This window comes from Strongylocentrotus purpuratus, unplaced genomic scaffold, assembly GCF_000002235.5.
Source record: "Strongylocentrotus purpuratus isolate Spur 01 unplaced genomic scaffold, Spur_5.0 spur5_scaffold_18, whole genome shotgun sequence".
Lineage (NCBI taxonomy): Eukaryota > Metazoa > Echinodermata > Echinoidea > Camarodonta > Strongylocentrotidae > Strongylocentrotus > Strongylocentrotus purpuratus.
In genome coordinates, this window is record NW_022145603.1 from 11,659,549 (window position 1) to 11,680,908 (window position 21,360).

Here is a 21,360-nt window from a genome sequence, read left to right on the forward strand (position 1 = left end):
GCGCAGGGTGGGGGGGGGGGGGGGCGACATGGACACGAATATGAGATGGTGGTTGCCCAGATATTGCCCCCCCCCCCAGCAAACAAAAACAATCTCGTGGCGGGAAAGGGGGGGGGTGCATCCCCTCAATATACCATCATGTGCGGCCTATTTACCCACAATCGCACACAATTTGAAAGGGTCATTGCTGTGATACGTGAAAACATAGGCATATGATTCCTTGATTTACAACATAGAGTAGGTTTGCAAGGAGATACTCGCTACCCTTTAAACACATAGGCCTATATGTTTTGAGGATACATTAAATCTTCCTACATGGTTTTCGGAAATCAAAGGGAATTGAATGACAGGAATGGGATGTGTTATTATATCACAATGAGAGAATTCATTAGTCAACGGTTTAGTTGATTTCTTCCTGTTCTTTGAGATCATCCTGCTAAGAAAAACTGCTTTGATCGACCAAGCAAAAATGAGGAGCAATGAGCATGTAGGGCTCTCCACTAAGACATATTTGATCATGAATTCTATCATTTTGGCTGCATGTGTATACAAACGCCATGTAACTAGAGTGATATTCTTTGTGATTTTAAATATACACCGTCTAACTTGAAGTTGAAGGAGAAGAACAACAAGAAACACAGGGAATGATGGCCAAAACTACAGCTTTATGGATTTCATAAACAAACTATATTGAAGGTAAGAATTGACTTCATCCTGTAGGGGGGCAAAATATGTATTCCTTCGTCGAGCTCTTTTTTAAATAGGGGAACATCGGTCCCAGACTACTAACTTATTCCTATCACTTAACCGAAGCTCAAACCTATTTGCAGCCCTTATCCGAATCCAATTTTATTTACTTAATAAGCCCAGAGCATTTATCACCTAAGCATAGCCATACACATACATGTACTTCAGATGCACCGAGATACATTTGCAGTCATTCATTTCAAACAAGGACTCTGATAATGTACATGTATGTATAACGGTTTGTTTACATGTAGATCCAAACTGTCATTCTTTTAGATGCTAGATGTCCAACATCATCCTCTTCACATTACCTCGTAGATGCTTTGTGTTCCATGTCAAACCTCACTGAACAGAAAGTGACTGGAAAGGATTTCAAGGAGGAGTTCTATTCTACATTGAATGCAAAGGCATCAACATTACAGGTATGTATGTGTCTTTGTACTCTATATCCATGCCATGATAAATACATGTTTATGTATAGCAATAAAGTTGATTTTTAAGGATAATGATACATTAACTACTGTCAACAATTTTGTATTTTTGTTATGTTCTATATAAAAAATATTAAACAGTTTTAGCCGACAAAGGAACAGTTTTCTCCAAAAGGTCTCACAAGCACTGTACATGATTAGGAAATTCATATAGCTTTAATAAAGCTCTATTAAAATAAATCGTATGAATAATAGACATAATACAATGATGGGCACCAACCTTGGTTCATGTAGAGCTGCTTGTACTCCAGTGGATAAGTTTCTGGACAGTGAACCATAATGTAAAGGCCTAGGGTTCAAATTCTCACTGTATGTAGCACTGATGTTGTTTGGCAAGACATTAATCTACATTTGCTATACTCGACCTACTAGGTGTAAGGGGTTGATTCTGGTAGGATATTTTCCTTGAGTGCATCACTATGTAGTATGTATCCTCCTGTCGTTAGACATCTGCTCCATCAACATTTGTTCTTTGCTTACTGTCCTGCAGTAACCGAAATCTTAATTTTAACCTTGCTCCACAAATATACCTATCACAAAATCTAAGCTCAAACATATTGGAATCCCTAATCCAGATCCTTTATATTTGACTAATTTTTTGCCCAAAACATGTGTCACCTAAGCATAGCAATGTCCATACATGTACATCGGAGCATCCAGTTATATTTGCAGCCATTCAATTAAAACAGGAACTCTGATAATGTACATGTATGATTAACGGTTTGTATGCATGCAGATCCAAACTATCATGCTTTTAGATGTTAGATGTCTAACACCAGCACCTTCACATCACCTCGTAGATGCTTTGTGTTCCATGCCAAACCTTACTGAACAGACAGTGACTTGAAGGGATTTCAAGGAGGAGTTCTATCCTACACGGAATGCAAAGGCATCAACATTACAGGTATGTATGTGTCTTTGTACTCTATATCCATGCCATTATGATTACATGTTCATGTATCTATAGCAATGGAGATGAGGTCATGGATAAAAATAAATTAGCTATAGTCAACCTTTTTGTATGTGTGCAATGTTCTATATTAAAATATAAAATAATCTTAGTGGACAAATGAACCGTATCATTAAGGGTATTTTTCATGCAGCGTATGATACTGAAATTCATATAGCTTAAATTATAGCTCTATTGATTTAAATCAATCACATGTATTACAGACATTATAAAATAGTGGGCATCAACCTTGGTTCATGTAGAGCTGCATGTGGTGCAGAGGATAAGTTTCTGGACAGTGAACCTTGATATATAGCCCTCGGGTTCAAATCCATACTGTACGTAGCACTAATTTCCTTTAGCAAGACATTAATCAACATTTGCCATACTCGACCAAGGTGTAAGGGGTTTGTTCTGGTACAATATATTCCCTGATTTCATCACTATGTAGTATGAAGTCAGTAAATGCACTTTGACTGTAATTGTCAACTCTCCTGTTACTAGAGACAAGATCCACCAACAATTTTAGTGTGCCAACAGTCCTGCACAGGCTGCACGACCGAAATTCTTAACTTTAACCCTGCTCTAAAAATTATAATACCTATCACTAAATCTAAGCTCAAACCTATTGGAAGCCCTTAACCAAATCCTAAATATTTGACTAAAATGTTGTCCAAAACATTTGTAACCTGGGCATAGCAATACCCATACATGCACATCGGACCACCCAATTACATTTGCAGTCATTTAAATAAAACAGGAAATAAGATAATGTACATGTATGATTAACGGTTGTATGCATGCAGATCCAAACTATCATGCTTTTAGATGTTAGATGTCTAATACCAGCACCTTCACATCACCTCGTAGATGCTTTGTGTTCCATGTCAAACCTTACTGAACAGACAGTGGCTAGAAAAGGATTTCAAGGAGGAGTTCTCTTGTACAGTAAATGCAAAGGCATCAACATTTCAGGTATGTATGTTTTTTGTACTCTATATCCATGCCATTGTGATTACATGTTCATGTATCTATAGCAATGGAAATGAGTTCATGGATAAAAAAAAATAGCTATAGTCAACCTTCTTGTATGTGTGTAATGTTCAATATGTAAATATAAAATAATCTTAGTGGACAAATGAACCGTATCATTAAGGGTATTTTTCATGCAGCGTATGATACTGAAATTCATATAGCTTAAATTATAGCTCTATTGATTTAAATCAATCATATGAATTACAGACATTATAAAATAGTGGGCATCAACCTTGGTTCATGTAGAGCTGCATATGGTGCAGAGGATAAGTTTCTGGACAGTGAACCTTGATATATAGCCCTCGGGTTCAAATCCATACTGTACGTAGCACTAATTTCCTTTAGCAAGACATTAATCAACATTTGCCATACTCGACCTAGGTGTAAGGGGTGTGTTCTGGTAGAATATATTCCCTGATTTCATCACTATGTAGTATGAACTCAGTAAATGCACTATGACTGTAATTGTCAACTCTCTTGTTACTAGAAACCAAATCCATCAACACTTTTAGTGTGCCGACAGTCCTGCACAGGCTGCACGACCGAAATTCTTAACCCTGCTCTAAAAATTATAAATACCTATCACTAAATCTAAGCTAAAACCTATTGGAAGCCCTTGACCAAATACTAAATATTTGACTGAAATGTTGCCCAAAACATTTGGAACCGGGGCAAAGCAATACCCATACATGTACATCGGAGCACCCAATTACATTTGCAGTCATTTAAATAAAACAGGAAATAAGATAATGTACATGTATGGTTAACGGTTTGTATTCATGTAGATCCAAACTACATCATGCTTTTAGATGTTAGATGTCGAGCATCAGCCTCTTCATATCGCCTCGTAGATGCTATGTGTATCATGCCAAACCTTACTGAACAGACAGTGACTGGAAGGGATTTCAAGGAGGAGTTCTCTTCTACACTGAATACAAAGGCATCAACATTACAGGTATGTATGTGTCTTTGTACTCTATATCCATGCAATTATGATTACATGTTTATGTATAGCAATGGAGTTGAGTTTTAAGGATAATGCTAAATTAACTACAGTCAACAATTTTGTAAATGTGTACTGTCCTAAATACAAATATAAAATAGGCTTAGCCGACAAAGGAACAGTTTTATTCAAAAGGTCTCATATGCACTGTATATGATCAGGAGATTCATATAGCTTTAATAAAGCTCTATTAAAATCAATCATATGAATAACAGACATAATCAAATAATGGGCATCAACCATGGTTCATGTAGAGCTCCTTCTGGGCCTGTTGATAAGTTTCTGGAGTTAAACCATGATGTATAGGCCTAGGTTACAAATCTTTAATGTACATAGCACTAATGTCGTTTATCAAGCAATAATCTGCATTTGCCATACTCGACCTACTAGGTGTAAGAGGGGATTCTTGTAGGATATATTCATTGAGTGCATCACTATGTAGTAAGTATCCTCCTGTTGTTAGACATCTGTTCTATCAACATTTTTTCTTTGCTTACTGTCCTGCAGTAACCGAAATCTTAATTTGAACCCTGCTCCACAAATATACCTATCACTAAATGTAAGCTCAAACCTATTGGAAGCCCTAATCCAAATCCTATCTATTTGACTAAAATGTTGCCCAAACCATTTTCAATTGAGTAAAGCAATACCTATACATGTACATCGAAGCACCCAGTTACATTCGCAGGCATTCAATTAAATCAGGGACTCTGATAATGTACATGTATGGATAACGGTTTGTGTACATGTAAATCCAAACTATTATGCTTTTAGATGTTAGATGTCCAACATCAGCCTCTTTACATCACCTCGTAGATGCTTTGTGTTCCATGCTAAACCTTACTGAACTGACAGTGACTGGAAAGGATTTCAAGGAGGAGTTCTCTATAGCAATGGAGATGAGTTCATGGATAAAAATAAATTAGCTATAGTTAACCTTCTTGTATGTGTGCAATGTTCTATATGAAAATATAAAATAATCTTAGCGGACAAATGAACCGTATCATTAAGGGTATTTTTCATGCAGCGTATGATACTGAAATTCATATAGCTTAAATTATAGCTCTATTGATTTAAATCAATCATATGAATTACAGACATTATAAAATAGTGGGCATCAACCTTGGTTCATGTAGAGCTGCATATGGTGCAGAGGATAAGTTTCTGGATAGTGAACCTTGATATATAGCCCTCGGGTTCAAATCCATACTGTACGTAGCACTAATTTCCTTTAGCAAGACATTAATCAACATTTGCCATACTCGACCTAGGTGTAAGGGGTGTGTTCTGGTAGAATATATTCCCTGATATCATCACTATGTAGTATGAACTCAGTAAATGCACTATGACTGTAATTGTCAACTCTCTTGTTACTAGAAACCAAATCCATCAACACTTTTAGTGTGCCGACAGTCCTGCACAGGCTGCACGACCGAAATTCTTAACCCTGCTCTAAAAATTATAAATACCTATCACTAAATCTAAGCTAAAACCTATTGGAAGCCCTTGACCAAATACTAAATATTTGACTGAAATGTTGCCCAAAACATTTGGAACCGGGGCAAAGCAATACCCATACATGTACATCGGAGCACCCAATTACATTTGCAGTCATTTAAATAAAACAGGAAATAAGATAATGTACATGTATGGTTAACGGTTTGTATTCATGTAGATCCAAACTACATCATGCTTTTAGATGTTAGATGTCGAGCATCAGCCTCTTCATATCGCCTCGTAGATGCTATGTGTATCATGCCAAACCTTACTGAACAGACAGTGACTGGAAGGGATTTCAAGGAGGAGTTCTCTTCTACACAATCAATCAATCATATGAATTACAGACATTATAAAATAGTGGCCATCAACTTTGGCTCATGTAGAGCTGCATGTGGTGCAGAGGATAAGTTTCTGGACAGTGAACCTTGATATAAGCCCTCGGGTTCAAATCCATACTGTACGTAGCACTAATTTCCTTTAGCAAGACATTAATAAACATTTGCCATACTCGACCTAGGTGTATGGGGTGTGTTCTGGTAGAATATATTCCCTGATTTCATCACTATGTAGTATGAACTCAGTAAATGCACTATGACTGTAATTGTCAACTCTCCTGTTACTAGAAACCAAATCCATCAACACTTTTAGTGTGCCAACAGTCCTGCACAGGCTGCACGACCGAAATTCTTAACTTTAACCCTGCTCTAAAAATTATAAATACCTATCACTAAATCTAAGCTAAAACCTATTGGAAGCCCTTGACCAAATACTAAATATTTGACTGAAATGTTGCCCAAAACATTTGGAACCGGGGCAAAGCAATACCCATACATGTACATCGGAGCACCCAATTACATTTGCAGTCATTTAAATAAAACAGGAAATAAGATAATGTACATGCATGGTTAACGGTTTGTATACATATAGATCCAAACTATATCATGATTTTAGATGTTAGATTTCGAGCATCAGCCTCTTCACACCGCCTCGTAGATGCTATGTGTATCATGCCAAACCTTACTGAACAGACAGTGACTGGAAGGGATTTCAAGGAGGAGTTCTCTTCTACACTGAATACAAAGGCATCAACATTACAGGTATGTATGTGTCTTTGTACTCTATATCCATGCAATTATGATTACATGTTTATGTATAGCAATGGAGTTGAGTTTTAAGGATAATGCTCCATGGTATAAGTTTCTGGACAGTGAACCATGATGTATAGGCCTAGGGTTCAAATTCTTACTGTATGTAGCACTAATGTCGTTTAGCAAGCAATAATCCACATTTGCCATACTCAACCTAGGTGTAAGGGGTGGATTCTGGTAGGATGATTCTTTGAGTGCATCACTATGTAGTATGTATCCTCCTGTTGTTAGACATCTGCTCCATCAACATTTTTTCTTTGCTTATTGTCCTGCAGTAACCGAAATCTTAATTTAACCCTGGTCCAAAAAGTATACCTATCACTAAATCTAAGCTCAAAGCTATAAATCCTATGTGACTAAAATATTGCCCAAACCATTTTCAATTGAGTAAAGCAATACCAATACATGACATCGGAGTACCCAGTTACATTTGCAGTCATTCAATTAAATCAGGGACTCTGATAATGTACATGTATGGATAACGGTTTGTGTACATGTAGATCCAAACTGTCATTCTTTTAGATGCTAGATGTCCAACATCATCCTCTTCACATCACCTCGTAGATGTTTTGTGTTCCATGCCAAACCTCACTGAACAGAGAGTGACTGGAAAGGATTTCAAGGAGGAGTTCTATTCTACATTGAATGCAAAGGCATCAACATTACAGGTATGTATGTGTCTTTGTACTCTATATCCTTACCATTGTGATTACATGTTTATGTATCTATAGCAATGGAGATGAGTTCAATGATACAAATAAATTAGCTATAGTCAACCTTTTTGTATGTGTGCAATGTTTTATATGAAAATATAAAATAATCTTAGTGGACAAAGAAACTGTACTATAAAGGGTATGTTTCATGCAGCCTATGATACAGAAATTCGTTTAGCTTAATTATAACTCTATTGATTTAAATCAATCATATGAATTACAGACATTATAAAATAGTGGGCATCAACCTTGGTTCATGTAGAGCTGCATGTGGTGGAGAGGATACGTTTCTGGACAGTGAACCTTGATATATAGCCCTCGGGTTCAAATCCTTACTATATGTAGCAATGATGTTGTTTGGCAAGACATTAATCTTCATTTGCCATACTCGACCTACTAGGTGTGAGGAGTGGATTCTGGTAGGATATATTCCTTGAGTGCATCACTATGTAGTATGTATCCTCCTGTTGTTGGACATCTGCTCCATCAACAGTCAACTGTATGAATTACAGACATTATAAAATAGTGGCCATCAACCTTGGTTCATGTAGAGCTGCATGTGGTGCAGAGGATAAGTTTCTGGACAGTGAACCTTGATATAAGCCCTCGGGTTCAAATCCATACTGTACGTAGCACTAATTTCCTTTAGCAAGACATTAATAAACATTTGCCATACTCGACCTAGGTGTATGGGGTGTGTTCTGGTAGAATATATTCCCTGATTTCATCACTATGTAGTATGAACTCAGTAAATGCACTATGACTGTAATTGTCAACTCTCCTGTTACTAGAAACCAAATCCATCAACACTTTTAGTGTGCCAACAGTCCTGCACAGGCTGCACGACCGAAATTCTTAACTTTAACCCTGCTCTAAAAATTATAAATACCTATCACTAAATCTAAGCTAAAACCTATTGGAAGCCCTTGACCAAATACTAAATATTTGACTGAAATGTTGCCCAAAACATTTGGAACCGGGGCAAAGCAATACCCATACATGTACATCGGAGCACCCAATTACATTTGCAGTCATTTAAATAAAACAGGAAATAAGATAATGTACATGCATGGTTAACGGTTTGTATACATATAGATCCAAACTATATCATGATTTTAGATGTTAGATTTCGAGCATCAGCCTCTTCACACCGCCTCGTAGATGCTATGTGTATCATGCCAAACCTTACTGAACAGACAGTGACTGGAAGGGATTTCAAGGAGGAGTTCTCTTCTACACTGAATACAAAGGCATCAACATTACAGGTATGTATGTGTCTTTGTACTCTATATCCATGCAATCATGATTACATGTTTATGTATAGCAATGGAGTTGAGTTTTAAGGATAATGCTAAATTAACTACAGTCAACAATTTTGTAAATGTGTACTGTCCTAAATACAAATATAAAATAGGCTTAGCCGACAAAGGAACAGTTTTATTCAAAAGGTCTCATATGCACTGTATATGATCAGGAGATTCATATAGCTTTAATAAAGCTCTATTAAAATCAATCATATGAATAACAGACATAATCAAATAATGGGCATCAACCTTGGTTTATGTAGAGCTGCTTGTGCTCCATGGTATAAGTTTCTGGACAGTGAACCATGATGTATAGGCCTAGGGTTCAAATTCTTACTGTATGTAGCACTAATGTCGTTTAGCAAGCAATAATCCACATTTGCCATACTCAACCTAGGTGTAAGGGGTGGATTCTGGTAGGATGATTCTTTGAGTGCATCACTATGTAGTATGTATCCTCCTGTTGTTAGACATCTGCTCCATCAACATTTTTTCTTTGCTTATTGTCCTGCAGTAACCGAAATCTTAATTTAACCCTGGTCCAAAAAGTATACCTATCACTAAATCTAAGCTCAAAGCTATAAATCCTATGTGACTAAAATATTGCCCAAACCATTTTCAATTGAGTAAAGCAATACCAATACATGACATCGGAGTACCCAGTTACATTTGCAGTCATTCAATTAAATCAGGGACTCTGATAATGTACATGTATGGATAACGGTTTGTGTACATGTAGATCCAAACTGTCATTCTTTTAGATGCTAGATGTCCAACATCATCCTCTTCACATCACCTCGTAGATGTTTTGTGTTCCATGCCAAACCTCACTGAACAGAGAGTGACTGGAAAGGATTTCAAGGAGGAGTTCTATTCTACATTGAATGCAAAGGCATCAACATTACAGGTATGTATGTGTCTTTGTACTCTATATCCTTACCATTGTGATTACATGTTTATGTATCTATAGCAATGGAGATGAGTTCAATGATACAAATAAATTAGCTATAGTCAACCTTTTTGTATGTGTGCAATGTTTTATATGAAAATATAAAATAATCTTAGTGGACAAAGAAACTGTACTATAAAGGGTATGTTTCATGCAGCCTATGATACAGAAATTCGTTTAGCTTAATTATAACTCTATTGATTTAAATCAATCATATGAATTACAGACATTATAAAATAGTGGGCATCAACCTTGGTTCATGTAGAGCTGCATGTGGTGGAGAGGATACGTTTCTGGACAGTGAACCTTGATATATAGCCCTCGGGTTCAAATCCTTACTATATGTAGCAATGATGTTGTTTGGCAAGACATTAATCTTCATTTGCCATACTCGACCTACTAGGTGTGAGGAGTGGATTCTGGTAGGATATATTCCTTGAGTGCATCACTATGTAGTATGTATCCTCCTGTTGTTGGACATCTGCTCCATCAACAGTCAACTGTATGAATTACAGACATTATAAAATAGTGGCCATCAACCTTGGTTCATGTAGAGCTGCATGTGGTGCAGAGGATAAGTTTCTGGACAGTGAACCTTGATATATAGCCCTCGTGTTCAAATTCATACTGTACGTAGCACTAATTTCTTTTAGCAACACATTAATCTCCAATTGCCATACTCGACCTAGGTGTAAGGGGTGGGTTCTGGTAGGAAATATTCCTTGATTTCATCCATATGTAGTATGAAGTCAGTAAATGCACTATGACTGTCTTTATCAATCCTCCTGTTACTAGACACCAGCTAAATCAACAATTTTAGTGTGCCAACTGTCCTGTCCTGTGTTGACGGTGAATGGGAAGGATTTCAAAGAGGAGTTCTATTCTACACTGAATGCTTAGGCATCAGAATTGCAGGTATGTATGTGTCTGTGTACTCTTTGTCCATGCCATGATAAATACATGTTTATGTATAGCAATGGATATGAGTTTTAAGGATAATGATATAATAACTATAGTCAACAAATATGTATCTGTGTAATATTCTATTAAAAAATATAAGATTGTCTTAGCAGACAAGTGAACAGTATTATCCAAAGTGTCTTACATGCAATGTGTCTGATACGGAAATTCAGATAGCTTTAATAAAGCTCTATTTAAATCAATCATATGAAAAACAAACATAAACAAATAATGGAGATCAACCTTGGTTTATGTAGAAATTCTTCTGAGCCAGTTGATAAGTTTCTGGAGTTGAACCATGATATATAGGCCTAGGGTACAAATCTTTAATGTACATAGCACTAATGTCGTTTGGCAAGCAATAATCTGCATGACCTACTAGATGTAAGGGGTGGATTCTGATATGATATATTCCTTGAGTGCATCACTATGTAGTATGTATCCTCCTGTTGTTAGACATCTGCTCCATCAACATGTTTTATTTGCTCATTGCCCAGCAGTAACCGAAATCTTAATTTAACCCTGGTCCAAAAAGTATACCTATCACTAAATCTAAGCTGAAACCTATCGGAAGCCCTAATCCAAATCCTATCTATTTGACTTAAATGTTGCCCAAAAGATTTCCACCTTAGTATAGCAATACCTATACATGTACATCTGACCACCCAGTTATATTTGCAGGTATTCAATTAAATCAGGGACTCTGATAATGTACATGTATGGTTAACGGTTTGTGTACATGTAGATCCAAACTATCATGCTTTTAGATGTTAGATGTCCAACATCAGCCTCTTTACATCACCTCGTAGATGCTTTGTGTTCCATGCTGAACCTTACTGCACTGACAGTAACAAGAGAGGATTTCAAGGAGGAGTTTTATTCCACACTGAATGCAAAGGCATCAACATTACAAGTATGTATGTATGTACGTACTCTATATCCATGCCATGATAAATACATGTTCGTGTATATCAATGGAGATGAGTTTGAAGGAAAATCATCTATTAACTGCAGTCAACAATTTTGTATGTGTGTACTGTCCTATATAAAAATATAAAATAGTCTTAGCCGACAAAGGAACAGTTTTATCCAAAAGGTCTCATATGTACTGTGTATGATCAGGAGATTTACATTGCTTTAATAAAGCTCTATTAAAATCCATCATATGAAAAACAGACATAATAAAATAATGGGCACCAACCTTGGTGTTTGTAGAGCTGCTTGTGCACCAGTGGATAGGTTTTTGGACAGTGAACCATAATGTAGAGGCCTAGGCTTCAAATCCTTACTGTATGTAGCAATGATGTTGTTTGGCAAGACATTAATCCACATTAGCCACACTCGACCTCCTAGGTGTAGGGGTGGATTCTGGTAGGATATCTTCCTTGATTGCATCACAATGTATTATGTAGAAATTAAATGCACTACGGCTGTTATTGTCAGTCCTTCTGATGTTAGACATCTGCACCATCAACAATTTTTCTTTGCTTACTGTCCTGTAGTAACCGAAATCTTAATTTAACCCTGCTCCAAAAAGTATACCTATTACTAAATTTAAGCTCAAACCTATTGCAAGCCCTAATCCAATTCCTATCTATTTGACTAAAATTTTGCCCAAAACATTTTCATCTGAGTATAGCAATACCCATACATGTACATCGGAGCATCCAGTTACATTTGCAGTCATTCAATTAAATCAGGGACTCTGATAATGTACATGTATGGTTAACGGTTTGTGTACATGTAGATCCAAACTATCATGCTTTTAGATGTTAGATGTCCAACATCAGCCTCTTTACATCACCTCGTAGATGATTTGTGTTCCATGCTAAACCTTACTGAACTGACAGTGACTGGAAATGATTTCAAGGAGGAGTTCTCTATAGCAATGTAGGTGAGTTTAAGGATAAAAATATATTAGCTATAGTCAACCTTTTTGTATGTGTGCAATGTTCTATATGAAAATATAACATAATCTTAGTGGACAATTGAACCGTATCATTAAGGGTATTTTTCATGCAGCGTATGATACTGAAATTCATATAGCCTAAATTATAGCTCTATTGATTTTAATCAATCATATGAATTACATACATTATAAAATAGTGGGCATCAACCTTGGTTCATGTAGAGCTGCATGTGGTGCAGAGGATAAGTTTCTGGACAGTGAACCTTGATATATATCCCTCGTGTTCAAATCCATAGTGTACGTAGCACTAATTTCCTTTAGCAAGACATTAATGAACATTTGCCATATTCGACCTAGGTGTAAGGGGTGTGTTCTGGTAGAATTTATTCCCTGATTTCATCACTATGCAGTATGAAGTCAGTAAATGCACTATGACCGTAATTGTCAACTCTCCTGTTACTAGAGACCAGCACCATCAACAATTTTAGTGTGCCAACAGTCCTGCACAGGCTGCACGACCGAAATTCTTAACTTTAACCCTGCTCTAAAAATTATAATACCTATCACTAAATCTAAGCTCAAACCTATTGGAACCCCTTTACCAAATTCTAAATATTTGACTAAAATGTTGCCCAAAACATTTGTAACCTGGGCATAGCAATACCCATACATGCACATCGGAGCACCCAATTACATTTGCAGTCATTTAAATAAAACAGGAAATAAGATAATGTACATGTATGATTAACGGTTGTATGCATGCAGATCCAAACTATCATGCTTTTAGATGTTAGATGTCTAATACCAGCACCTTCACATCACCTCGTAGATGCTTTGTGTTCCATGTCAAACCTTACTGAACAGACAGTGGCTAGAAAAGGATTTCAAGGAGGAGTTCTCTTGTACAGTAAATGCAAAGGCATCAACATTTCAGGTATGTATGTTTTTTGTACTCTATATCCATGCCATTGTGATTACATGTTCATGTATCTATAGCAATGGAAATGAGTTCATGGATAAAAAAAAAATAGCTATAGTCAACCTTCTTGTATGTGTGTAATGTTCAATATGTAAATATAAAATAATCTTAGTGGACAAATGAACCGTATCATTAAGGGTATTTTTCATGCAGCGTATGATACTGAAATTCATATAGCTTAAATTATAGCTCTATTGATTTAAATCAATCATATGAATTACAGACATTATAAAATAGTGGGCATCAACCTTGGTTCATGTAGAGCTGCATATGGTGCAGAGGATAAGTTTCTGGACAGTGAACCTTGATATATAGCCCTCGGGTTCAAATCCATACTGTACGTAGCACTAATTTCCTTTAGCAAGACATTAATCAACATTTGCCATACTCGACCTAGGTGTAAGGGGTGTGTTCTGGTAGAATATATTCCCTGATTTCATCACTATGTAGTATGAACTCAGTAAATGCACTATGACTGTAATTGTCAACTCTCTTGTTACTAGAAACCAAATCCATCAACACTTTTAGTGTGCCGACAGTCCTGCACAGGCTGCACGACCGAAATTCTTAACCCTGCTCTAAAAATTATAAATACCTATCACTAAATCTAAGCTAAAACCTATTGGAAGCCCTTGACCAAATACTAAATATTTGACTGAAATGTTGCCCAAAACATTTGGAACCGGGGCAAAGCAATACCCATACATGTACATCGGAGCACCCAATTACATTTGCAGTCATTTAAATAAAACAGGAAATAAGATAATGTACATGTATGGTTAACGGTTTGTATTCATGTAGATCCAAACTACATCATGCTTTTAGATGTTAGATGTCGAGCATCAGCCTCTTCATATCGCCTCGTAGATGCTATGTGTATCATGCCAAACCTTACTGAACAGACAGTGACTGGAAGGGATTTCAAGGAGGAGTTCTCTTCTACACTGAATACAAAGGCATCAACATTACAGGTATGTATGTGTCTTTGTACTCTATATCCATGCAATTATGATTACATGTTTATGTATAGCAATGGAGTTGAGTTTTAAGGATAATGCTAAATTAACTACAGTCAACAATTTTGTAAATGTGTACTGTCCTAAATACAAATATAAAATAGGCTTAGCCGACAAAGGAACAGTTTTATTCAAAAGGTCTCATATGCACTGTATATGATCAGGAGATTCATATAGCTTTAATAAAGCTCTATTAAAATCAATCATATGAATAACAGACATAATCAAATAATGGGCATCAACCATGGTTCATGTAGAGCTCCTTCTGGGCCTGTTGATAAGTTTCTGGAGTTAAACCATGATGTATAGGCCTAGGTTACAAATCTTTAATGTACATAGCACTAATGTCGTTTATCAAGCAATAATCTGCATTTGCCATACTCGACCTACTAGGTGTAAGAGGGGATTCTTGTAGGATATATTCATTGAGTGCATCACTATGTAGTAAGTATCCTCCTGTTGTTAGACATCTGTTCTATCAACATTTTTTCTTTGCTTACTGTCCTGCAGTAACCGAAATCTTAATTTGAACCCTGCTCCACAAATATACCTATCACTAAATGTAAGCTCAAACCTATTGGAAGCCCTAATCCAAATCCTATCTATTTGACTAAAATGTTGCCCAAACCATTTTCAATTGAGTAAAGCAATACCTATACATGTACATCGAAGCACCCAGTTACATTCGCAGGCATTCAATTAAATCAGGGACTCTGATAATGTACATGTATGGATAACGGTTTGTGTACATGTAAATCCAAACTATTATGCTTTTAGATGTTAGATGTCCAACATCAGCCTCTTTACATCACCTCGTAGATGCTTTGTGTTCCATGCTAAACCTTACTGAACTGACAGTGACTGGAAAGGATTTCAAGGAGGAGTTCTCTATAGCAATGGAGATGAGTTCATGGATAAAAATAAATTAGCTATAGTTAACCTTCTTGTATGTGTGCAATGTTCTATATGAAAATATAAAATAATCTTAGCGGACAAATGAACCGTATCATTAAGGGTATTTTTCATGCAGCGTATGATACTGAAATTCATATAGCTTAAATTATAGCTCTATTGATTTAAATCAATCATATGAATTACAGACATTATAAAATAGTGGGCATCAACCTTGGTTCATGTAGAGCTGCATATGGTGCAGAGGATAAGTTTCTGGATAGTGAACCTTGATATATAGCCCTCGGGTTCAAATCCATACTGTACGTAGCACTAATTTCCTTTAGCAAGACATTAATCAACATTTGCCATACTCGACCTAGGTGTAAGGGGTGTGTTCTGGTAGAATATATTCCCTGATATCATCACTATGTAGTATGAACTCAGTAAATGCACTATGACTGTAATTGTCAACTCTCTTGTTACTAGAAACCAAATCCATCAACACTTTTAGTGTGCCGACAGTCCTGCACAGGCTGCACGACCGAAATTCTTAACCCTGCTCTAAAAATTATAAATACCTATCACTAAATCTAAGCTAAAACCTATTGGAAGCCCTTGACCAAATACTAAATATTTGACTGAAATGTTGCCCAAAACATTTGGAACCGGGGCAAAGCAATACCCATACATGTACATCGGAGCACCCAATTACATTTGCAGTCATTTAAATAAAACAGGAAATAAGATAATGTACATGTATGGTTAACGGTTTGTATTCATGTAGATCCAAACTACATCATGCTTTTAGATGTTAGATGTCGAGCATCAGCCTCTTCATATCGCCTCGTAGATGCTATGTGTATCATGCCAAACCTTACTGAACAGACAGTGACTGGAAGGGATTTCAAGGAGGAGTTCTCTTCTACACAATCAATCAATCATATGAATTACAGACATTATAAAATAGTGGCCATCAACTTTGGCTCATGTAGAGCTGCATGTGGTGCAGAGGATAAGTTTCTGGACAGTGAACCTTGATATAAGCCCTCGGGTTCAAATCCATACTGTACGTAGCACTAATTTCCTTTAGCAAGACATTAATAAACATTTGCCATACTCGACCTAGGTGTATGGGGTGTGTTCTGGTAGAATATATTCCCTGATTTCATCACTATGTAGTATGAACTCAGTAAATGCACTATGACTGTAATTGTCAACTCTCCTGTTACTAGAAACCAAATCCATCAACACTTTTAGTGTGCCAACAGTCCTGCACAGGCTGCACGACCGAAATTCTTAACTTTAACCCTGCTCTAAAAATTATAAATACCTATCACTAAATCTAAGCTAAAACCTATTGGAAGCCCTTGACCAAATACTAAATATTTGACTGAAATGTTGCCCAAAACATTTGGAACCGGGGCAAAGCAATACCCATACATGTACATCGGAGCACCCAATTACATTTGCAGTCATTTAAATAAAACAGGAAATAAGATAATGTACATGCATGGTTAACGGTTTGTATACATATAGATCCAAACTATATCATGATTTTAGATGTTAGATTTCGAGCATCAGCCTCTTCACACCGCCTCGTAGATGCTATGTGTATCATGCCAAACCTTACTGAACAGACAGTGACTGGAAGGGATTTCAAGGAGGAGTTCTCTTCTACACTGAATACAAAGGCATCAACATTACAGGTATGTATGTGTCTTTGTACTCTATATCCATGCAATTATGATTACATGTTTATGTATAGCAATGGAGTTGAGTTTTAAGGATAATGCTCCATGGTATAAGTTTCTGGACAGTGAACCATGATGTATAGGCCTAGGGTTCAAATTCTTACTGTATGTAGCACTAATGTCGTTTAGCAAGCAATAATCCACATTTGCCATACTCAACCTAGGTGTAAGGGGTGGATTCTGGTAGGATGATTCTTTGAGTGCATCACTATGTAGTATGTATCCTCCTGTTGTTAGACATCTGCTCCATCAACATTTTTTCTTTGCTTATTGTCCTGCAGTAACCGAAATCTTAATTTAACCCTGGTCCAAAAAGTATACCTATCACTAAATCTAAGCTCAAAGCTATAAATCCTATGTGACTAAAATATTGCCCAAACCATTTTCAATTGAGTAAAGCAATACCAATACATGACATCGGAGTACCCAGTTACATTTGCAGTCATTCAATTAAATCAGGGACTCTGATAATGTACATGTATGGATAACGGTTTGTGTACATGTAGATCCAAACTGTCATTCTTTTAGATGCTAGATGTCCAACATCATCCTCTTCACATCACCTCGTAGATGTTTTGTGTTCCATGCCAAACCTCACTGAACAGAGAGTGACTGGAAAGGATTTCAAGGAGGAGTTCTATTCTACATTGAATGCAAAGGCATCAACATTACAGGTATGTATGTGTCTTTGTACTCTATATCCTTACCATTGTGATTACATGTTTATGTATCTATAGCAATGGAGATGAGTTCAATGATACAAATAAATTAGCTATAGTCAACCTTTTTGTATGTGTGCAATGTTTTATATGAAAATATAAAATAATCTTAGTGGACAAAGAAACTGTACTATAAAGGGTATGTTTCATGCAGCCTATGATACAGAAATTCGTTTAGCTTAATTATAACTCTATTGATTTAAATCAATCATATGAATTACAGACATTATAAAATAGTGGGCATCAACCTTGGTTCATGTAGAGCTGCATGTGGTGGAGAGGATACGTTTCTGGACAGTGAACCTTGATATATAGCCCTCGGGTTCAAATCCTTACTATATGTAGCAATGATGTTGTTTGGCAAGACATTAATCTTCATTTGCCATACTCGACCTACTAGGTGTGAGGAGTGGATTCTGGTAGGATATATTCCTTGAGTGCATCACTATGTAGTATGTATCCTCCTGTTGTTGGACATCTGCTCCATCAACAGTCAACTGTATGAATTACAGACATTATAAAATAGTGGCCATCAACCTTGGTTCATGTAGAGCTGCATGTGGTGCAGAGGATAAGTTTCTGGACAGTGAACCTTGATATAAGCCCTCGGGTTCAAATCCATACTGTACGTAGCACTAATTTCCTTTAGCAAGACATTAATAAACATTTGCCATACTCGACCTAGGTGTATGGGGTGTGTTCTGGTAGAATATATTCCCTGATTTCATCACTATGTAGTATGAACTCAGTAAATGCACTATGACTGTAATTGTCAACTCTCCTGTTACTAGAAACCAAATCCATCAACACTTTTAGTGTGCCAACAGTCCTGCACAGGCTGCACGACCGAAATTCTTAACTTTAACCCTGCTCTAAAAATTATAAATACCTATCACTAAATCTAAGCTAAAACCTATTGGAAGCCCTTGACCAAATACTAAATATTTGACTGAAATGTTGCCCAAAACATTTGGAACCGGGGCAAAGCAATACCCATACATGTACATCGGAGCACCCAATTACATTTGCAGTCATTTAAATAAAACAGGAAATAAGATAATGTACATGCATGGTTAACGGTTTGTATACATATAGATCCAAACTATATCATGATTTTAGATGTTAGATTTCGAGCATCAGCCTCTTCACACCGCCTCGTAGATGCTATGTGTATCATGCCAAACCTTACTGAACAGACAGTGACTGGAAGGGATTTCAAGGAGGAGTTCTCTTCTACACTGAATACAAAGGCATCAACATTACAGGTATGTATGTGTCTTTGTACTCTATATCCATGCAATCATGATTACATGTTTATGTATAGCAATGGAGTTGAGTTTTAAGGATAATGCTAAATTAACTACAGTCAACAATTTTGTAAATGTGTACTGTCCTAAATACAAATATAAAATAGGCTTAGCCGACAAAGGAACAGTTTTATTCAAAAGGTCTCATATGCACTGTATATGATCAGGAGATTCATATAGCTTTAATAAAGCTCTATTAAAATCAATCATATGAATAACAGACATAATCAAATAATGGGCATCAACCTTGGTTTATGTAGAGCTGCTTGTGCTCCATGGTATAAGTTTCTGGACAGTGAACCATGATGTATAGGCCTAGGGTTCAAATTCTTACTGTATGTAGCACTAATGTCGTTTAGCAAGCAATAATCCACATTTGCCATACTCAACCTAGGTGTAAGGGGTGGATTCTGGTAGGATGATTCTTTGAGTGCATCACTATGTAGTATGTATCCTCCTGTTGTTAGACATCTGCTCCATCAACATTTTTTCTTTGCTTATTGTCCTGCAGTAACCGAAATCTTAATTTAACCCTGGTCCAAAAAGTATACCTATCACTAAATCTAAGCTCAAAGCTATAAATCCTATGTGACTAAAATATTGCCCAAACCATTTTCAATTGAGTAAAGCAATACCAATACATGACATCGGAGTACCCAGTTACATTTGCAGTCATTCAATTAAATCAGGGACTCTGATAATGTACATGTATGGATAACGGTTTGTGTACATGTAGATCCAAACTGTCATTCTTTTAGATGCTAGATGTCCAACATCATCCTCTTCACATCACCTCGTAGATGTTTTGTGTTCCATGCCAAACCTCACTGAACAGAGAGTGACTGGAAAGGATTTCAAGGAGGAGTTCTATTCTACATTGAATGCAAAGGCATCAACATTACAGGTATGTATGTGTCTTTGTACTCTATATCCTTACCATTGTGATTACATGTTTATGTATCTATAGCAATGGAGATGAGTTCAATGATACAAATAAATTAGCTATAGTCAACCTTTTTGTATGTGTGCAATGTTTTATATGAAAATATAAAATAATCTTAGTGGACAAAGAAACTGTACTATAAAGGGTATGTTTCATGCAGCCTATGATACAGAAATTCGTTTAGCTTAATTATAACTCTATTGATTTAAATCAATCATATGAATTACAGACATTATAAAATAGTGGGCATCAACCTTGGTTCATGTAGAGCTGCATGTGGTGGAGAGGATACGTTTCTGGACAGTGAACCTTGATATATAGCCCTCGGGTTCAAATCCTTACTATATGTAGCAATGATGTTGTTTGGCAAGACATTAATCTTCATTTGCCATACTCGACCTACTAGGTGTGAGGAGTGGATTCTGGTAGGATATATTCCTTGAGTGCATCACTATGTAGTATGTATCCTCCTGTTGTTGGACATCTGCTCCATCAACAGTCAACTGTATGAATTACAGACATTATAAAATAGTGGCCATCAACCTTGGTTCATGTAGAGCTGCATGTGGTGCAGAGGATAAGTTTCTGGACAGTGAACCTTGATATATAGCCCTCGTGTTCAAATTCATACTGTACGTAGCACTAATTTCTTTTAGCAACACATTAATCTCCAATTGCCATACTCGACCTAGGTGTAAGGGGTGGGTTCTGGTAGGAAATATTCCTTGATTTCATCCATATGTAGTATGAAGTCAGTAAATGCACTATGACTGTCTTTATCAATCCTCCTGTTACTAGACACCAGCTAAATCAACAATTTTAGTGTGCCAACTGTCCTGTCCTGTGTTGACGGTGAATGGGAAGGATTTCAAAGAGGAGTTCTATTCTACACTGAATGCTTAGGCATCAGAATTGCAGGTATGTATGTGTCTGTGTACTCTTTGTCCATGCCATGATAAATACATGTTTATGTATAGCAATGGATATGAGTTTTAAGGATAATGATATAATAACTATAGTCAACAAATATGTATCTGTGTAAT

At 36.6% G+C, this 21,360-nt stretch overlaps 1 non-coding gene across 1 annotated transcript; it reads left to right on the forward strand.

Annotated features, from left to right (window-relative positions):
• Positions 1 to 510: 510 nt before the first annotated feature.
• On the forward strand, positions 511 to 589 carry Mir4852 (microRNA mir-4852). The gene has a single exon (NR_038821.1). It is a non-coding gene; the product is annotated as a microRNA mir-4852 (primary transcript).
• Positions 590 to 21,360: the final 20,771 nt, after the last annotated feature.